The sequence below is a fragment of the Trifolium pratense genome, linkage group LG7, assembly GCF_020283565.1.
Source record: "Trifolium pratense cultivar HEN17-A07 linkage group LG7, ARS_RC_1.1, whole genome shotgun sequence".
NCBI classification, from domain to species: domain Eukaryota; kingdom Viridiplantae; phylum Streptophyta; class Magnoliopsida; order Fabales; family Fabaceae; genus Trifolium; species Trifolium pratense.
The window spans coordinates 44,050,425-44,062,507 of NC_060065.1; the positions used below are offsets into that span (position 1 = coordinate 44,050,425).

The 12,083-nt window shown below is 31.9% G+C and overlaps 1 long non-coding RNA gene across 4 annotated transcripts; it reads left to right on the plus strand.

Annotated features, from left to right (window-relative positions):
* Positions 1-153: 153 nt before the first annotated feature.
* Positions 154-10,239, plus strand: LOC123895184. Of its 4 annotated transcripts, none has more exons than XR_006804116.1 (3): positions 154-337; positions 2,450-3,020; positions 9,412-10,239. It is a non-coding gene; the product is annotated as an uncharacterized LOC123895184 (long non-coding RNA). The 4 variants fall into 4 exon arrangements; XR_006804113.1 differs by having other exon boundaries at positions 2,450-3,000; XR_006804115.1 differs by lacking the exons at positions 154-337; positions 2,450-3,020 and adding an exon at positions 9,123-9,309.
* Positions 10,240-12,083: the final 1,844 nt, after the last annotated feature.

Genomic DNA, 12,083 nt, shown 5'->3' on the forward strand with positions numbered 1-12,083 from the left:
CCTGTCAATGAAAACCTGCTACCACATACAATAATATATACTACATACAACTGCTATCACATGTATCATGTTATTTATTTTTAAATGATGTCTTACCAGTTACCACTTTTGGGTCTTTAAAACAACAATGTTGAGAGAATGAACCAACAAATTACTCCGACTCTCTCACACTTGGCCACCATGACAAAAGCAATGTCTTCCTTTATCATTATTATGACACTTTTTCAAACTCTTTCTGCATCCATGGCCACTGTCACAAATATCCCCAAGCTACCTCACTACTCTGTCCTCAAGCTCATCCGACCCCTAGCTGCCGATCGAGATGCTTCCAATGGAGGTTTGGTTGAATCATAATCCTCTCTATTAATCTTTTAATCTCTATTTTTGTCGTTACTAAAGTTTTAGAAATATAAATACAATAATGGGATATTTGGTGGATCCAATTATTTAATATATATTCTAAAACCCTTAAACCTATAATAATGGAGTGGGAAAATGGAATGGATCGTATCCTAACGGCAGATGAAGTTTCTATATGAAAATACAACCGATGAATATATAATTTTCGTTAAGGACAACTTTGAATTAACATAACTTTTTTTATTTGTATAACCTAATTTTCATAAGTTAAAAATAAGTCAATCAAAACGGACGTAAGATTATAAGTTGAATATTTTAAATTTTATTTTAAGTCCCTATAAAATTTAAGTAAATTTTGTTCTAAATTTTTTTCATCATGATATTTGGTCATTATTTTTAATTCAATTCATGTCTACTTCTTATATTTTTGAATGGATTTTTGTATTCATGTTTATAATATTATAAAATTTTCTCCCACAAAAAATTAGAAATTTTTAATGAAAGATGAATTAAATCTGAATTTTAAAGCACCAAAAACTTAAAAATTCATATTTCATTCCTCCGTTGTTAAAATAAAAATAATAATAATAATAAACTTTTGCAAGAGATTTATATAATGTAATGTATTAAGCATGACCTGCAAAAATTAATTCAAAATATGGCAAAATACATATGAGTTGACTTAAAAACATTTCAAAAAAATCGCGAGCTTTTAAGTGTATTTCAAAAAAAAATCACGATCTTTAGGAGGTAAAAGCATTTTGGTTTAAATATATTTTTATTCCCTAAAAAATCACGAGCTTTTAAGTGTATTTAAAAAAAAACATTTTTAGTCCTATTATAAATAGTGTTATACCCCCCTGCAAAATAGGTGATTTTTGCGTTACCCCCTGCAAAATATTTTTTTGAGATTACCCCCTGCAATGTCAAGATTCCTTGCGTTACCCCCCTGGCTCAACAAGTGGACTTATGACATGGACGAATCTTGACGTGGCATGGCATGTGGAAATTAATTTATTTATTATTTATTTTTAATTGCCAACTCAGTAATTATTTATTTTTTAATTAAAAAAAATGAAAAAAAAAATTCTTTTTTTTTTAAAGAAACTTTTTTTTTACGAACCTAGGTAAAAGAAAGTTGTGATAAAAAATTGCTAACTCAGTTTTGTTCTTTTTCGTCTTCACAGTTTCGTTCTTCTTCTTCGTCGTTTCTTTCTTCGAGTTCGCCGTTTCCTTCTTCTTGGTGTTCGTCGGTTTCATCTTCATTTTCGATCCGTTCATATTCAGCGATTGTTGTTCGTTTTCAATTTCAATTTGGGGGTTAGGGCAAATCTATTTTCATCGTGAATGAAACCCAACTTTCTATCTTCTTTCTTTCTATTTTCCGTAAAAAAAAATGTTGTTTCTTTCTATTATTATTAGTTATTATTATTGTTGTATTTGCTATTATATATATATATATATATATATATATATATATATATATATATATATATATATATATATATATTATTTTTTATATATAATAACAACTTTTAGTAAAAAAAAAAACAAAAAACAAAACTTTCTTTTAAGTAAGTTCGTAAAAATATAACAACTTTTAAGTTTTTTTTTCATTTTTTTAATTAAAAAATAAATAATTACTGAGTTGGCATTTAAAAAAAAAAAAATTAATTAATTTTAACGTGTGCTGCCACGTCAAGATTCGTCCATGTCATGTGTCCACTTGTTGAGCCAGGGGGTAACGCAAAGAATCTTGACATTGCAGGGGGTAATCTCAAAAAAAAAAATTGCAGGGGGTAACGCAAAACTCACCTATTTTGCAGGGGGTATAACACTATTTACCCTATATTTTATTCAGATTATTTCGAGGACTAAAAATATCCATTTTTTACAAATCGTAAAGTGAAAAAATGCACTGTTCTCGTATGAAAACACTAAGTGAGTACAACATGTGAGCTGCCCTTTTATTTTAAGAGCACTACCAAAGTTTAAATGCACAGTTTATGATAGAATGAATCTCCCTTGAATCTCTCATAAATGCTCCTTTTATAGTCCAATGTTTCTTGACCTAATGTGCCTTTTTTAGATTTGGATGTCAAGCCTAATAAGCAAGGACTCGTCCGTACAGGACACGTGGAGTTGGCGCGCGTAGCTCACGTGCCCATCACGTGAAGCTGAAGCATGCTTTGCTCACGTCATCTATCTGCACATATCAAGTGGAGTTAAGGTCGACACATGTAGCTCATGTCATTGTTCCTTCGTACAAGATGTGTGGTAGGCCAAGACTAAGTTACGATGAGCATGATGTGTAGAAGGTGGAACTCGTGGTTGAGATGAGCTGGGCTAACGATGGAGCTTGCGGACGAGCTGAGGTGGAGCTCGTGGATGAGTTGAGCTGGGCTGACCATGGAGCTTGTGGACATAGGCGGATTCACCGCCCAGCAAGGCTGGGCACTTGCTCGAGCTTCGCAAAGAATTTTTTTGTTTCTGTTGAGAGAAAACGAAAATAATGGAGGGTAAAACCGAAAAAGAAAGGGCAAAATCAAGCTTCAACGTGCTTCTCTCTCTGCTCGAGCTCGAACCACGCCGCCACTCTCTTCTCTGTTCGACCCTTATTTTCAATTTCTACAATTTCAGGTGATTGTTTTCAATTTCAGGTGATGAAACTCTGCTCAACCCCTTGGTTTCAATTTCAGGTCATGAAATTTTGATATGAATTGTTGAGACTAAGACAAATTTCTATAATTTTTCTAGGTTATAGGTTTTTGAAATTTTTTGAGTTGTTTCTTTGATTGAATTTGGGAAATCTTGATTTAGTTTTGATTGAATTCGGAGTTTACTTAGTTTTGATTCAAATTGATTGTTGTTGTTGTTGTTGTTGTTGAGTTCTTGGTTTTCTGTTTCTGTTGTTGTTGTTGTTGTTGTTGTTGTTCTGTTCTTCACAAAGAGTATTTAAATTTGGGGGTTTTGTTGTTATGTTATTCTGATGTTCTGTTCTTCTGTTGTTAAGTTTAATTTACTTTTTGCGCCCCCGAAAATCGTCATGTCACCCTAAAATTACCAAACTAACTCCCTCGCAATGTAAGGTACGAGTAGCTTTCACATTATAAAATGCAAGTGAGTTAAAGATGTGATTGTTGTGCCACCCTCAAAATGCCTCCACCCACCATGTGAAATTTGAAAGAAAAAAAAAAACATTCGCACCCTAGAAGGCGAACACATTTTCTTAGTTCGCTATGTGGAATGCGAACTCGCCTCCTATATAATTGTGTATTTAAGCTATTTTACGTATCATTAACCAGCAAAAAAGAAGTTAAGCAACGTGTAGAAAAACATTTTCTTCCCAGTTCCGGCATTGGCTGTGTTTGCATATCCCTGTCAGGGAACAGTGAAGGTGTTCACTTCCTAGCCGGAGAAATCAAAGGGTGTTTGCTTTCTAGAATGTGAACGTCTCTGTTACAGAATTGTACCAAACACAGAAACTAAGACAAAAGTCAAGTGAAAGAGAAATGAAATGGTAGACAAATTAAATGTAGAATTTTTATTAAAATATTAGACAGAAAAAATACATCAATTTAAATATGCATACAAAATCTCAACTTCTAATTAAATAAAGTAAACAAGCTCTTGTGAAATTTTGTCTCCTCCTCAGCTGAACCATTTGACGTGTTTGCACCTGAGCCGGAAACAAAGATATAAATATGAGCCTACTTGTTTTTCATTTACTACCACAAGCCATTTCAGCAGCATATGACAGTCTCATTTGTGTCCGGGGAAGTCTCACATGTCTAACTCCAATATCAAGCTTGGTAGCACCTATTTTGGTTTCGGTTACTCATATCGTTCCCAAAAGGCGCAAAAAGAAAAGGCCACAAGACAGAGGCTCCAATTTGATTTGTGAGTTTTTTTAATGACAATATGATGTTTTTTTGGTACAATAACGACAATATGATCTGTGAGTTATATTTCAGCTTGAATCATTTTTTTTCTTAGATGGTTTATTCTTATATTATGGTTTCTTTTACTTAATACCAATATAAGCAATATAGGCTAAATTGCAGTTTTGGCCCCCCAAGTTTCACAATTGTGCGATTTTGGTCCCCCAAGTTTCAATTGTGCGATTTTAACCCCTTAAGTTTGATAATTGTGCGATCTTGGCCCTCTAAGTTTCAATTGTGCAATTTTGGCCCCCCAAGTTTATCCCCTTTTGCACTTGATAGCCCCTCGTTGACTTTTTGACTAAAAATTGCTTATGTGACATTTTTTAAAAAAAAGTTTTAAAAAGAAAAACGTATTAATTTTTAAAAAGTTTAATCATTATTGTTTTTCAAAATTTTTGTAAATTTTTTTAAATAAAATATATTTTTATAACAAATTAAAATTTAAAATATGTTTTAAGATTCAAAAAAAAAATGAATAAAAGTTTGTTAATAAAAGGTTGAATAATTATTTTTATGAACTAATTTTTTAATTAATTTTAAAATTTTGTAAACTGTTTTTTTTTTAAAAAAAACAACAATTATTCAACCTTTTAATAAAAAAAAAAGATTTTTTCAATTTTAAAATGGCACATGAGCAATTTTTAGTTAAAAACGTCAACGGGGGACTAACAAATGTAAAAGGGGGTAAACTTGGGGGGCCAAAATCGCACAATTGAAACTTGGGGGCCAAAATCGCACAATTGTCAAACTTAGGGTGTTAAAATCGCACAATTGAAACTTGGGGGGCCAAAATCGCACAATTGTGAAACTTTGGGGGCCAAAATTGCAATTAAGTCATATATATATATATATATATATGGGGTTTTCTAACATAGACTCTAGTTAGGTCTAAGTTAGCAAGGTGCACCTTTTCAATTGGACCAAAATACCCATTCTTTTAATTTTTGAAAGAATACAGCAACAGGGGCATTTCTGTAATTTTACACCAACAGTACATGCGCCCCACCTTCTTAAACCATTAATAGACGCGGATCCAGTGTCGCGCGCGTACCGAAGGACCATGGTTACAGACCGTTGATTTCCATCAGACAGCCAAGATCTGATCTCATCAAGACTGTCTGATCAATCAGACAGCCCAGATCATCCTGATCCATCAGATTCAAGCGCCTGCGTCACACTGGATTACAACCTGGAGAGAGAAAAATTTGCTTTTTAAAAGTAGGACACGTGTCACACAATGGTTGGCTGGGCGTGATTTTTGTTCATTTAATACTTTGAACTCAATTATTTCGTTGTAAATTAATTTTTTATTTTTTTATTTTTATACCAAAATTCATAATTTTTTTTTGTCTACAAATAGAGACTTGGTTCGTTTGATTTGGACACAAAAAAAAAAAACGCAATTTTTCACTACCTTAATCTCATTTTTTGTCTACTAAATACGTTACTTGTGTGTTGTAATTTAACACGCACCACTCAACCAACTCACTGAAACCATTATACCAGGAAAATAGTAGATAATATTCTGGAACTTTTGGTATATTTTATGAAATTTTTGGAGACCTGAAACTATTTTTAGTTAATTAAATGAGATAAAACGGTAATTAAAAACTAATGTTTTCTTCTGAAACTATTTTACTGGTAGAATGGTTGCACATAGTTGTATTCTGAAACCATTTTACTGGTAGAATGGTTTCAATGAGTAATTTATTAATTGTGTTTGCTTCTGAAACCATTTATTCGGTACAATGGTTTCAGAGAGTTGTAATCTGAAACCATTTTGCTGGTAGAATGGTTTCAGTAAGTTGATTATTAGTTATTTGCTTCTGAAACCATTTAGCTTGTAGAATGGTTTCACATAGTTGTATTCTGAAACCATTCTACTGGTAGAATGGTTTCAGTGAGTAATTTATTAATTGTGTTTGCTTCTGAAACCATTTATCTGGTACAATGGTTTCAGAGAGTTGTAATCTGAAACCATTTTGCTGGTAGAATGGTTTCAGTAAGTTGTTTATTAGTTATTTGCTTCTGAAACCATTTAGCTTGTAGAATGGTTTCAGAGATTTGTACTCTGAAACCATTTTTCTGGTAGAATGGTTTCAGTGAGTTGATGTAAGGTAGTGAAAAATGAGATTAAGGTAGTGAAAAATTGGGTTTTTTTTTCTGTGTCCAAATCTAACGAACCAAGTCTCTATTTGTAGAGAAAAAAAATTTATGAATTTTGGTATAAAAAATAAAAAATAAAAAATTAATTTACGACGAAATAATCGAGTTTAAAGTATTAAATGGAAAAAAATTAACGCAGCCAATCATATGCTGACACGTGGTCTGCCTTTTCAAAAGGCTTTCTCTCTCCGCGAAATCCTTCAGACCACGCGCGCCTGTCGGCGAGTGTGATGCACGCGCGCTGATTTTGTCCACTAACACGCTGCCACGTGTCCTGGGGGGGGAAAAAGAAGGTGGGGGCGCGTGTACTGTTGGGTAAATTACAAAAATGCCCCTGTTGCTCTATTCTTTCAAAAATTAAAAACATGGGTATTTTTGTCCAACTGAAAAGGTGCACCTTGCTAACTTAGACCCAACTGGGTCTAAGTTAGCAGCCCCCTATATATATATATAAGGAGGGTTATATTGATTCCAAGAGTAACTCTTTTGAGTTACTCCAAATCAAGACCCTCCATTTTGTTTTAATCTAACAACTCTAATTACATATTAAACCATCTCCTATGATCAAGCATTACTAAATCATTCCATTGCTCCTTAATTAAAAAAAAACTCTTGATTCGGCGATGACAATAAAACTGTTTTGTTGGATCTTCTTCCTCCCACACAAGTAACTAACACAGATTTCAATCTAATTTGGTTCCGTGGTAATTTCAATTTTTATCAAAATTATTTTCATATCTTTCTTTTTGAATGTTATCACATGACACCTATATCCCAAGCACCTCACCTCTTCAACCAGAATTTTGTACAATAAATAAAGGCTTAATTAGTAAAATGGTCCCTTAAAGACATTTTTGGTTTCAGATTGATCCCTTAAAGAAAAAAAGGTCCAAATAGGTCCCTTAAAGAAAAAAAATTCCGAATAGGTCCCTTAAAGACATCCCCGTTAATCAGTTTGGTCCTATTTAGACCTATTTTTAGGGACCAAACTGATTAACGGAGATGTCTTTAAGAGACCTATTCGGACTTTTTTTTTCTTTAAGGGACCTATTTGGACCTTTTTTTCTTTAAGGGACCAATTTGAAACCAAAAATGTCTTTAAGGGACCATTTTACTAATTAAGCCATAAATAAAATAGGAACTTGTCGAAAATTCTTTCCGTGAGAATCTAATGAAATAAAATAGGAGCCATGTAATTGCAAAACATAGAGTTGAAGGCATGGTAATGCAATTTCGTTCATGGTAGCTGGTAATTTTGGAGGAGATATTTGAGAACATCTACAAGGGAATTGAGGAAGAAAACCAAATCACATATTTCCAATATATATATATATATATATATATATATATATATATATATATATATATATATATATATATATATATATATATATATATATATATATATATATATATATATCTTTGATTTCCATTTAGCTTATGCTTAGGATTAATCACAAGCTTATAGCCTATAGAAGATTAAATTTTTTTGATCGTAATGGTAATTATTTTTTTTGTCAAGATATATAATGATAATGGTAATCTTTTTTACTAGTTAAAAGTACTCCATCCGGTCTCATATATAAGCAAATTTTCAAAAAAACAAACGTTTTAAGAAAGTAGTGGTTGAAGAGAAAAAACACATTGAAAAGTGTAAAACATTACATTTATTGGTTGAAATTGGAATAATGTCATAAAACATAATAATTGCAATACACTTTTGCTTATATTTGAGACTTTTAATTTTTTTGTTTTGTTTCTTATATTTGAGACCGGAGAGCGTACTATTTTGTTCTCTACAAAAAAAAAATAGTATTTTGTTTTAAAAATTGTAGAATATACTATATTTTTACGAGTTTATAACATCTATTTTTTTGTTTTTCACTACCAGTTTAATCTGGTTCGGGGATTAGTTTTGGCATCAAGTGGTTTCAGCCCCTCCCGATCGTAGTTGATTTGAGATGCTACTTCTTGCGTTTGAGTTTATATAACATATCACATTCTCTCATTTATATCTTTGTTATTTTCATTGTTTTTTTAATATTTATTTCAAATATATTTTTATGTTATTTTGTATTTACTTCTATAGCTAATTTTATTAAACACTTTAAATTCAATCAGCTAATTTATTCTCTATCATCTACATTATGTAATATCAGCTGACCTATATGTAGTTTGTTACTTGCATTATATATATTCATAGAGAGTCATCTTGGTAACTTTATTTATATAATTTTTGGAAAATAATAACTTGAAAAATATTAAAACAGGCAACATATACATTCTCAAAATAAATACTATACTACTACTACACAAATGATTAATGCAGTAATTATAAACTTAATGAATTTTAAAAAAATTGAAACCAACCAAAAGGCCCATGATCTTAAATGTTTTTGGCAATAAGGACCCCCTGATTATGAACGCCATTATTTAAATTTTTTGACAATAATGCACGCCATTATTTGATTTTGATTGAATCAGTTTCTAGTTGAAGAGCTTATTAGATGTGATGCTTATGGTTATGAATCAGAGTCTCTGAAATGGCACACAAAATCTTTAATTTCATTTCCTAACTGAACACATTATGGTTATGTATCTATATATATATATATATCTCCACTGTTATAGGGACCATTACCAATTTGCACAGTTCAAAGGGTCCTACACTATACGTAGTGGAATCCTCCAGCATATAACTTATTTTGTGAAAGACTTTACAAATACTAGCTAGCTCTATTTCATTTGGAAAATGTTCATTCAACTGTCACATTCTGGACCCAATTCTTTGAAAATAATCTTAAGTTATGTGATGAATTCTGTAAGCGTTTATTGAAAAGTAAAGTAATTGTAACCACATGATTTCCAATTAAACTAATAGCTTGTGAATGTAGTCAGTCACTTGTGTGGTTTTCTGAAATCTATTTGACCTCTTTTATAGGTTTTTGGCACAAACAAGTCCCTATGGTTGCTTCCAATGTTTGCAGAAGAGGATTTAGACAACATACCTGCACTAAGGGGCATTGAGTTCCCAATACGTTCAGACGTTGATGTATGAAGATCTGGGAGCTTGTGAGTTATAGGTTTGAACTTCTTAGAATTGAGTTTTGGGCCTAACTCATCCTCACAAAACCAGCTTGTAAGGTGATGATTGCCTCTTCTTTATAAATACTTATTCAGGCCTTATCGCAAGGGATGTGGAACTTCTTTAACACACCCCCTCGCGCTCAGCACTGTTGGGCTTATTGCGCGGATATAAATGGTGGAGGGCCCGATCAGAAACCTGATTACAGGCGGCCCGATGAAGTGGCCCAGCGAATCGTGGATAGACTCTGATACATCTTAGAATTGAGTTTTGGGCCTAACTCATCCTCACAAAACCGGCTTGTAAGGTGAGGATTGCCTCTTCTTTATAAATACTTATTCAGGCGTTATCGCAAGCGATGTGGAACTTCTTTAACAGAACTTACGATTTTTTTAGAGAAAAAATATACCATTTTCTTCTTACTTAATACTGGTTCAACATAGGGCATGAAATTACTGCATTGTGCTTGGTCATATATATTATATGTTTGCAATGAAAGAAGGGTATGGTAGATTCATGTGTGTATGTAATCTTATATTTGATTTGTATTGATTATTCTTATATTCAGTTTAAAGAATCTTCCATCTGAAGGGGATATAAAGTAGATTTGCTTTTGCATGTGGAATTAATTGATCAGAGTGGAACCTTTCACTTTTACTAGTCAATAATACATTATTAATTTGACTTCTATGTTGTACTGAGTGATATCATTAGGAATTTGGCCTTTAGAGTTAGTTCAAGATTAGATTTGTGAAGGAAATGGGGAGCCCAAAATTTGAATGGGAGAGATGGAACTGTTGATGAAAAAGGGTAAGAATAAACTGGCAGGCATCAAGTAATTCAAAAAAATTATTTTGTCGTTCAATTCTTTATGATGACCAGTTCTTATCACTCAACTACTTTTCCATTCAATTGAAGCAACAAGATGCACAAAATGAAAAGGAGTATGGGTTCTCTCTGTTTTTATTTGGTAATTCGTTAATATTTAATGAAAGGAAACTCTTGCTTTTCATTTAAGAAATATAATGCTAGATTATTAGTCGTGTTATTAAGGCAGAAACCATGCTATTAAGATTGGATTGGATGCGGGGCAAGAACAATTGCTGAAACTGGCATACAGTTTACCTGGTTTGTGCAGGGTGGAGGCTTGTTTTCTATGGGTCTCACCTATCAAAGAATTGAAAATGACAATTGAATTGGATTAAATTTTGGATTAGATTTTTAAAATGTATTCAATTCAAGCTAACTTTAGATGTATTTGGTCTATAATATAGACTAAGATACATTCTTTTTTCAATGAACCTAAGAAGTATTTTGTTTCTTATATTTAGGACCGGACCGGAGGGAGTATATCAAAATGTTCTCACTTGCTATTTTTATGTATTGATAAAAATACTGCATGGGAAGTGAATAAATAGCTTCATGGAACTTGTGTTGAATTTAACATCAATTACAAATTTTTATTGAAAAAAAGAAATATGACTTTTTAGAATAGTTGCAGATAGTTGTATTATTGGATTTGATTTTTACAATGGATTCAGTTCAAGCTAAACTTATATACATATAATTTAATTTCTAAATATAGTATCAAACTACTGTCACTTGCAATTTTTATGTATTCATAAAAAATACTACTGCATGGAAAGTGTAGCTTCATGGAACTTGTGTTGAATTTGACATCAATTACAAATTAGTATTGAAAAAAGAAATATGACTATTTAGAATTCTTCCAAATGGTTGTATTATTGGAACGCAACGCGACGCCATTATCTCTTGGAAATAAATAGAGATTTCAAGGGGCGGTTGGAGAAGTTTGTAGCTAGATAAAGCCATGAAATAACACACATTTGTACTATTAAGATTCAGTATATGGACTAATTATGTTGATAAGTTATTTTTAACTAACCATCAGTTTCTGTCTGCTTTTGGTTGAGTTTACATCTTTTAACATATTCAAAGTTTTTTTGTTTGAATCAGGAAACAAAAATGGAGATGGTTTCAGTTGTAGTTAGGTCTTTCATAAGCAATTTGTCACATTACAATAATTTTCTAAGAAACTTTTCGACTCGGACATTTCCAGGTAGCTACTCAATACCTCTCTTTTAACATAGTGGTAGGTAGTGCCGCTGATTTCAGTTACTATTATTTTTATTATAGTTCTAAATTGTAGTAAGGTTTTTCTGATTTTTGCATTCACAATTGCAGCGGCTAATGCAATTTTGGGATCTGCTTCTCTTCATAATGTGCGAGGTATGTAAGGACTAAAAGCATCTTCATTTTTTGTAAAATGTAGAGACTAAGAATGAGTGTGTCAAAAGAAAAAAAGAATGAGTAAAAAGATTATTTGGATTAAACTAAAAAATGTATATTTTATAAAGACTAGAAACATATGTAACTTGTAAAAAAAAAAAATCTAACTTGGTGATAAATATCACATGGTAATTCTCACCTTTTTCAAAAGGCTATTCATGAGTTTTTTTGTTTGTTTATATCTATGTTTGGATTAAATATGGAATCCATCATGTTCT